A 9,116-nucleotide genomic window follows, 5' to 3' on the forward strand; every position below is an offset into this window, starting at 1 on the left:
CACACAACAACATAAGACATGTCAGTGACTGAGCTTTGTTGTTTAACAAGCTGCCGCAGCTGTATTTCACATCATGCTAAGAGTTAGTGTTATCTTCGGCGCAGGAAGGAAAATGTGGGCAACTGTTCCATTGCAAGTCTATCATAGGAGCCAGTAGGAACCAACTGTAGTTTTATGTGGAGGTTTGTGTCGCCAGCGCTGTACAGATGAGAGCCTGGACAGTGGATGAAGGTGATCTCCAGCCTCTGTGGCTTTGAGTGATTTGTGCAGAACAGGAAAGCCACCACCCACTGTAGAAATTTTCGGGCAGCTGAATTGGCAGCTGAGCCTAATACAGTGTTAGAACAGATTGGTCTATTGTTTGGGTTTGGGTTTTTTTGGGGGGGAAACTGTGTGTGCCTGCATGCAGAACATAACAGAAAAGTGTAAGAGGTGGTGTGTGGAAGCAGAGAGAGTGTGTGAGGCAAGAGAGATCTTGTTGAGCAGGCTGCTATCTGGAAAGAGATCTCGAGTTCAAAGTTTTCCTGCATGACTGATTCCTACTTCTCAGGGGAAGGATTTTCTCTGGGTTTCAGCTCTATCAGTTTCTCCCAAGAGAAGTAGCATACCTAAGCTTTAAATATTTTCTAGGTTCTTGAGCTAAAAATGGGTGATACTGAGAAATGCAAATTCAGTTCTCGTTGGAAGCTCACTTAGTATTTCTGAAAGGGAACCAAAGTTTATATACTTTCTTTAAGGCACTTTAGGCATGTTTTTAACAACAGGTGAGAAATCGAACAGGTTAGCTGCCAGGCACAAAATATAATTGTACTTATAACATGGTGGTAAGGCTTTGCAAGTGGGCATATATCTCGCCTTATGAGTGGCTGCATAAATCAGTTAGGCCCTCATAAAGCTCATCAAGAGGCCATTTTCCTGACATCTCCCAGTTTTGTAGTTTGCCTGCCATTTTAGGAGGGTCTTGGGAGGAGAGCTGCGTGGCTGGTGGGGGACATAAAGGCAGAACAAGCTTTAATGCTGTCTCTAGTGCCTTCCCTTGTCAGTCAGCTTCTGAATCCCTGCAGAAGTAGAGTGGCCTCTCTTCTTCCTCCTTGATCTTCCTCATCCCCTTCTGCTACTGCCTTTCAGAACCTCTGCAACTTCTCAAATGACTTTCAAATTTACTCGCACAGCACCGTAATTGAGCTCAACCACCTAAAGTGGGGGACAGGAGCTTTTCTTGTATAACTCAGCTCTAATGATGTTTTTAGTACCAGGCCACAAAACAGAAGCAGGTAAATCCGATTGTTTAATGTAGGCAAAATGACAGATTGGCTATACCTAACCCAGTCTAGAAACGTGTAGTACAGCTGTGTTCATATAACAGGAACATGTTTTATCAAGTGCAGCTCTCCAGTAGGAAGCAAATCTTTGTCTCTCTTGTGGCTTCAGCGGGTGCTGCTTATGGGTATTCCCTCAGAGCCTGCGGGCAAATCTCAAGAAGAGCATGGAAGAGGTAATGCTTTAGGAGATGGACATCAAAAGATGGGGCTTCCCAGCACTACACATCTTGCTGAAGATTCCTGGGCCTGTAACACGGGGTTTAGCCCCAGTATTTTCAGCCAGAGATCTGGTTTAGCCAGCATCCTACTCTAATAATGGCCAGTAGTAATGCTTAGGGGGAAAAAGTTTTAGTAAAGACTGATTCCTCCCAGCTTTTGGCAGGCTGCAGTTCAAGGACTTGGAGCAAGAAAGTCATGTCTGCACCTTTGTTTAACAGTCCTTGACAGACTTTGTTTTATGAATACATCTAATCATGAGTTAATCTGTTCTAAATTTTTGCCTTCACAACATCCTGTGATAATAGGTTCTGCAATTAATTGGAGTATGAAAAAAATACCTCCTTTTCCTCTTGTTTTTAAACAAGCTGCCTGATAAACTTCATTTTATACAGCCTAATTAATTTATTCAGAGACATGGCTTGCTATTTGCTTTCTCTAAAATACCACTCATGGTTTTATGTCTGTCATCTTATCCATCTGCCCTTCTAATCTAAAAGTACTTCTTTGTTTAGTTCTCCTTAGGTTAAAGCTGCTCTAGACCTCCCATCATTACCACCCTTCTTTGAACCTTTTCTTGTTCTGCTGTATGCTTCTCTGAAAATTGCTCAGAGTGGCAGCCCTAGGCTGCACCAAGGATTTGCAGTGGTACAGTGGTGTTCTCTGTTGCATTGGGTGTCCCTGACCTGCTCAGTCCTGATGTTCCATTTGCTCTCCTGACCGGCACTGAGCTTTGCTGTTTCTGAGTGTTTCCTCACTTTAATTAAACTGCCATGACTCCAGGGTTTCCGTTCACTATATTGGCTATTACTTTGCGTTGTGTGTGTATAAAAACCTGCCAAATCTATTTGCAGCTCTTCACAGTTCTCCTGATTCTGTAATCACTAACAAACTTTATAGTCTTCCTGCTTGCTCAATTTTCCACATAAATAATGAATATATTGAGTAGCACAAATGCAGAACCAGAGCTGTTGTGAAACCTGCCTGTTTATTCCTATGCTGTTTCTTCTTATCTAACTAGTTGTTAATTCACAGAAGGACCTTCCATCTTATCCCATGACAGTTCAATTTCTTTAAAAGCCTGTGGTGAGAGACATTGTCAAAGGTTTGTTAGAGATCTAGGCACACTGTATCTATCATACATACCACACTTATCCATATATGTCATAGGAAGTTTGTTGTAAAAGAAGCCATGTCATGATGGCACTCCTATATCATGTTTATTTGCATGCCTCCTAATCCGCTCTTACAATTTCTGTCAATTTTCTCAGTGCAGGGGTGAGCCTGTAGCTGCCAGCCTGTAATTCCCTGGAGCCCTTTTATTGAAATTGGCAGCACATCCTCAGCTTTTTATATATCATTTGTTAAGTTTGTCTTAGAAGGAAGCTAGGCAGCATGGTTAATAGTTCTGTGGTTGTATGTTGGAGTGCCTTTAAAATTCCTGGGTGAGCAGCATGTAATTCTGGTAGCCTGCTGTTTGTCGTAAAGTCTGATCTAATGATGCTGTGGTTTTGACAGTCTTCTTGTACCTGTACTGTCTTCTTGTTCCTGTACACACCTTGCATTCTCCTGAGTTTCAGGAGAGTGGTGGCCAATTTGGCTCCATTATTCCTTGGCCCTGCTGAGTAGGCAGGCAGACCTTCCTACTCCCGTGTTGCTGCCTCGAGTGCTTCCTACGTGTGAAACGGGAGCTGGAAAGGAGGAGGCTGTTGGAAGGCAGCAGTACGCATCCATGGGGGAGCACCTCTTTTTGCCTCAGTCCTAGTTTCTGTTGGCTTAAGCAGGTCCAGAAGCCATGGCAATACTTTTTTATATATATATTTAGAGAGGCTTTTATTGGATGAATTATTTTATTTGCATGGAAGGTGTAGTTCAATGTAATTGTTTCCAGTCCTTGTCACTTGGAACAAATCTCAATTTCAATTAAACCAAACTTATACAATGAGGTTTTTCAATTTTTTGCATAGATAATGGATTTATTTAGTATATTAAGCTATACTGTTCTATTTCAGATTATATTCATAGCAAGATTTTAATGCAACTCTTCAAATGTGTAAGACATTCATACAATTTAGAATCAGAATGAAGGGGAAGATGTTTATTGTTCAGAAGAGTTAATGTGCATTTTTATTTTGAAGCAGTTCAAAATTCAGTGTTTCATATTCATCCCTGCCACTGATCTTCAATATTTGTAACAAAGATCCTTAATTGTGTGTGTGAGCTCTATTTTTGATGTGGGTCAGACTTACGCTCCCATGTCTCTAACGGTTTTCTGGCTGTTTTTTTTTGTTTTTACTCCCTGGAAGGAAAGACGTAATTCCTTGTTCTAGTCTCAGAATACCTAAGGTGAGACAGCAGTGCTGTTTTCTTCCTCTCTTACCCGCTTTGTTTTCCCCTTTCTTCTGTCTTTATGTATGTAGATATTTTTTATTCAGCTTCAGTTTGCGTGTGTGTGTCCCACAGTTTTCCTTAATAGCTTTTTGCTCTGACTGTGTAGGATCTTGGCTTGTGTGTGTGAGGTTTGTGCAACCATTTTTATCTAGTTTCTGCCGTTTTCAATGGCTTCTGAATCAACTTCCCTCCCTTGAATCAATTGAGGTAATGTGGTGTGGTGTTGCTTAGCAATGCCGGGAAGCTGATACTGCCTGGGTGATGTGTGCACTGTAACCGTGCTGAGCAAAAAAGAGACTACCTGTCCTCTGTGGTCCGTGCAGAGAAGAAATCTTGCATTTTCTAATGTTTTCAGCATTCTTGCCTTTACATGCGTGTTTGTTTTTTTTCCTTTAATGTTGCTGAGTAACAGTTGTATAGACTTACAGATGTTCCTCCGCCCTTCTTCCTGATACACGCAAGTGTAAAAAACTTCATAGCATGTAGAATCAAAATATAATTGGGATGTCGATCTTTAAAGAGCTGGGTATCTAATTAACTGTCTTGAGATAGGTATGTTTTCAGTCTTCCTCCCCCACATACCAAGCAAAGCTGTCGTGAAGGCAGAGCTGAGCTTTGTAGGATGTTTCAGTCCTCCAAAGCAGCATAGACTGGCAGCCAATCTAGTGCGCTTGGCAGAGGATTAAAAACCAGGATGAATTTGATACTTCCAACCATGTAAGAATATAGAATGAGTTATTTCAGCAGCAGATGTAAAGGTGTTAATGGAAGTTATTAGCTCTGAAATATTTCTTTTAAATTATTGATGCTTACATTGAAATCTCTAAATTTTCAGCTGTGGATAGATTTTAGTCTCATTTAAATGGCAAGAGAACTAAAGTGTTTTTTTTCCCCACTTTCTTGTTTTGTTGTTCTTGTCCAAAGCCAAGGGACTATACATAAAAAAAAAAAAAAAAGCATCTGCTTGTTTCCTTCTCTCTCTTACCTTCTTCTTAATAAGAAGCACTAGAAAAATTACATATAGGTGAGTCAAATATCTTTGAGCCACAGTTTTACCAGGTGGTTGCTCTCATTCTTCGCACAATATAGAACAGCGTGGGATAACCCCATGTTTAAGTCATAGGGTAGGATAAACATGAAGGTAGTATTTTCCCCTTTTAAACCAATCAGAATACGAACCCAGGTTTTTACTTACAATCCTGGGGGGAGATTGAGAGGGTGTTCCCCATCAGCCCAGGAGTTGCGGACCCTGACAACTTTTCTTTCTTTGATGGCAATTATACTGAGTGTAGCTGTATAGCAGGTATAAAAACTGGATCGGAGGTTTACTTTTTTGTTCGTTTCACGCAATAATGTTTGCGCTTCAGTAAGCGCAAGCCCCCCATTGTTTTTCAGAAACTCTCCCTCGGTGCAGGAAGGCTTGCAAACTCCTTGCAAACTTTGTGTACAGCTAGCCAAAGCAATTTGGGTAAGCGATCGCAGCTTTCAGGTACCTGCTACCTGCTGTCTCAGCGCTGCCAGGTCACCTGTACCTTCGAGCCTGGACCCCAGCGCCAGACCGTCTTAGAGAGCAACCTGGCAAACAGCTCTGCCGACGGCGTGGAGGAAAGGTAGCGATGAGGTGGGGGCATGGCCCTCTGCGGCCGGATCGTGGGGACCCAGCCTGAAGAACGAATCTGGGCACTGAGGGTGCAACCGTTGATGTCAAAATGTGCCCAGAAGCAGACGGTGGTGGTGGAGAGGTGCAATCTGGAAGCTTCATCCCACTTCAGTGCTGTTTATTCGGGCTGTAAAGGATTTCTTACTAGGTATGAGGCTGTTGAGTGGTTGGTCTCTCTGATCAGCTACTCCTGCCTCTCTTAACCAGTAGTTTTCATAACTGACAAATGCATTTCCAGTAGCCTGCTAGTTGATTAATTTCTGGTTTAGACCATTTAATCTGTAGTATGCACTCATTTATCCTTGTCTATAAGGAAACAAAACATTGAGCTGGTGAGGGGATTTATAGGAGGTTCATTGCCATGGTTTCAGACAGCCATACGTAGCCTAAAAATAGATACAGGAAAGAATATTCTCTTCCCTTCTCTCCCTCCCCCAGCTGTCTAACTAATTGGAATGTCCTTTTTTGTTTGTAAGTTTTTGTTTTTATGCATTTACTGACTGACAGGTCAAGCAAATGTTTGATGTTTTGTTTGAAAGAGGAAAGTTCATCTTAGTATCCAATACATTGAGGAGTGACTTTTCTGGTTGTGTGCCAGGGCTATTACCTCCTGCTCCTGTCTCTTACGCTTGAGTAGTGCTGCTCTGGTAGACTGTAGCTTCTTACAAACCAGTGCAGCAGTCCAAGCTGTGTAAGGGACCATCCTGGGGATACCTTTGGAAATCATAACCTTGGCGTTGCCTTGCTCTCAGCGGGGGAAATGTACAGAGTACATGGCGATGTGCCTTTAGCAGCCTGCGCTGCCGCCTGAACAGGCTTCTCTTCCAGACTCAGGCTGGCTGCTTCACTCCATGTCCTGCAACGCCACAACTAGGATATTGCAAACAGGCTAAGGATCACGGTTGTAACTAGCAAGGCAAGTTTTAAACTACTGCTTTGTGTACAGCAGCGCCTGGGCTGCAGCAGCAAGGAGCTAGTGGAGGCAAACTGGGTGACCGCTGCTTTCCCTTCTTGGTATCCTCACTGAGACAGCATGACAGCTGCACCGTCTTGGCTGGCTTGCTTAAAGGGGCAAGCTTGGCTTGGGCATGGCTTCACTACCTCCTGATAGCAGTGTCGTTTGTCTATGTATGTCAGAAAAATGGAGGTGGAATGCTACTTGGCAGTCAACATGGTCTCTTCTGATGTGTACCGCCTAAACTGTTTAGCTTTGGGTTGGGTAGTTGAATTTCCCTGCCCCTCGCCTTCAACAGAGGTGTTGACTGTTTCTGTTAGCAGGAGTCCCGGATGCTTTTGGATATCTCTCCCCAGACAGGAAGGGCATGGATTGGAATCACACCGATGCCTTGGATTTCCTGCATTGCTTCCTGTTGAATTGTTGGGCCAAAAGCTAGGAGGGGAGGTAGTGTGTTACAGGGCCTGCGTCCACTGTGCAACTCCTGAGGCTTGCAGCGTGCCTGTTTGTGTTGGAAAGCAAGTAAATAGCCCTGCAGCAGATGTATCAACTCATACCTTTTAGTGACAGGTTTTGGAGCAAAGGGAAAGCGTTCCGGGTTGAATTGCAAAGGAGTGAAAATCCTGTGTGGTCTCTTAGCAGACTGTATGGCAAACAAGGTGTTGGTTCTGCCAGTGCATTTTTCATGACCAAAGCTTAGACTGCCCAAGAGAAGCTGCGGTAAGTTTATTGATTTGTGTGTGTTGCTACTGGTACTGGGCCTTTTCTTTCTTCCTGCTGCTGCTTCTGTGGTCAGGGTGCCCTAACCTTTGTATGTGGGGACTAAATGGAGAAGGGCTGATGTGAAGACAGGGTGCAAATGTGTTAGTAAATGGCTGCAGAGTATTGCTATTTCCTTCACTTTTTGCTTTATTTACTGGTTGTAAATACTTTCAAATTTTCCCATGTTTCTGAACTATTCAGAGTTACGACTTCTTTTTCCATATACCATATTGGACAAAATTTGTATATTTAGGAAGAAGGTGGTACAAGATGGGTAGGACAACTTAAGGGAGGACTGCTATTCAGAAGAGACTAAACCTTATCCAGGAGTGTGTGTGTATGTAGGGGTAGAAGGGCCAGATACAGCCTGGCAGTTGAATTTTTGATGTTTTGCTATGAAGTCTTTTCTATTGCTTGCGTGCTGCATTGCATTTGGTAGCTGCAACGTGTGCCTACGCTTTCCTGCTCCCATGTGTGATAGTCTGCAGTATTTATGTGCCTGACTTTGGCAGCTGGAGAGCAGGAGAAAAGCAGCCCTGAAGCGCAGATGAGGGAAATGTGCCTTCTCAGCCTTCTACAGAGGCAGGGACCTGCTTTGGCCTGTTCATCACCAGTATAGGGCAGAGTATTTGGGGCAGGGGCATGGGCAGGTCAGGATGGCTGTTTTTTGTTGTTCTGAAGAACCGTTCTGTTCCTTAAAGAGCAGAGGTGAGTTTGCCGTACTTTTGAAGGATGCACACTGGAATTTCCACAAAATAAAAGGCTTCCTGGTTATAAGGGGCGGCAATGCAGTGTTTTCATATTTAGTGATTTTTTTTTTTAATTTCCCAGTCCAAACTGAAGCTGAAGGAGTTCTTAGAGGCCCCCAGGGATGAGAGGATGACTACCATGTGTTCGGTCATGTGTTCCCTGGGGAGAAGTGCAGACTGCTTCATGTAGGCCAGCCCAGATTGCAGAGCCAGGCACTGTTAGTGACCCTATGAAAATATAATCCTGTCTGATGCTAGAGGGGAAAAATTTCTATACCTGGCAGATATTTACATATTCTTTAAGTGGACCTTCCTTCTGCTGTAATGATTTAAACCCCTGGAAATATTCTATGCATGAATTTACATAAAATAAATCAACCTGCATAATATTACATCAATGCACAGTAGCTGATCATCTCTTTCCCCTCCCATCTATCCAATATTTGCGTTTCAAACACTGTCATTTTACATCCATTTTTGTTCCCTCCAGTCCTTCCAGCCACCTCTTTGCTCCGCTGAAATACGCCCAGAGCTTTGCATGAGTGCTCGCCTCCTCCGTCGAAAGATGCAGAGACTGGTGTGTGGGTGTGTGTGTGTATATCTGGGGGTGTGGGTGGCGGATGGCTAGAAGCAGAGATAGGGAGTGTATATACGGAGGAGCTTTCAGGTTGCTGTGTGCGTCTACAGGAGTAGAGAAGTTGGGGGCGAGGTTAAAGCAATGCCAAAAGCATCAAATTGTGTGCTGTTTGTTTGGTCTGGATAGCAAGGTGTTATTTGAAGGCAGATGCTTCACTTGTAGACCTTGTAGGCATTGGAGTATTCATATTCAGGAGGTATGAAAATTGAGGATACTGTTTTCTGGACTCGTGAGGTAGTAGCAGTCACGTTATTTGCTTTCTTTAAAGTTCACTCAAGAAGTCTATGCGTCTTAATACTTCAAATATCATTGTAGATTAGATGCTGTTTAAAGAACCTGATTCATGTTGCAAAGCAAAAGTCCGTAATGAAAAGGTGTAATTCTCCTTTTTGTGACTTATGACACAATCTTTAATTATTTCGTT

The sequence above is a fragment of the Haliaeetus leucocephalus genome, unplaced genomic scaffold (assembly GCF_000737465.1).
Source record: "Haliaeetus leucocephalus isolate CR32 unplaced genomic scaffold, Haliaeetus_leucocephalus-4.0 Scaffold626, whole genome shotgun sequence".
Classification (NCBI taxonomy): Eukaryota; Metazoa; Chordata; class Aves; order Accipitriformes; family Accipitridae; genus Haliaeetus; species Haliaeetus leucocephalus.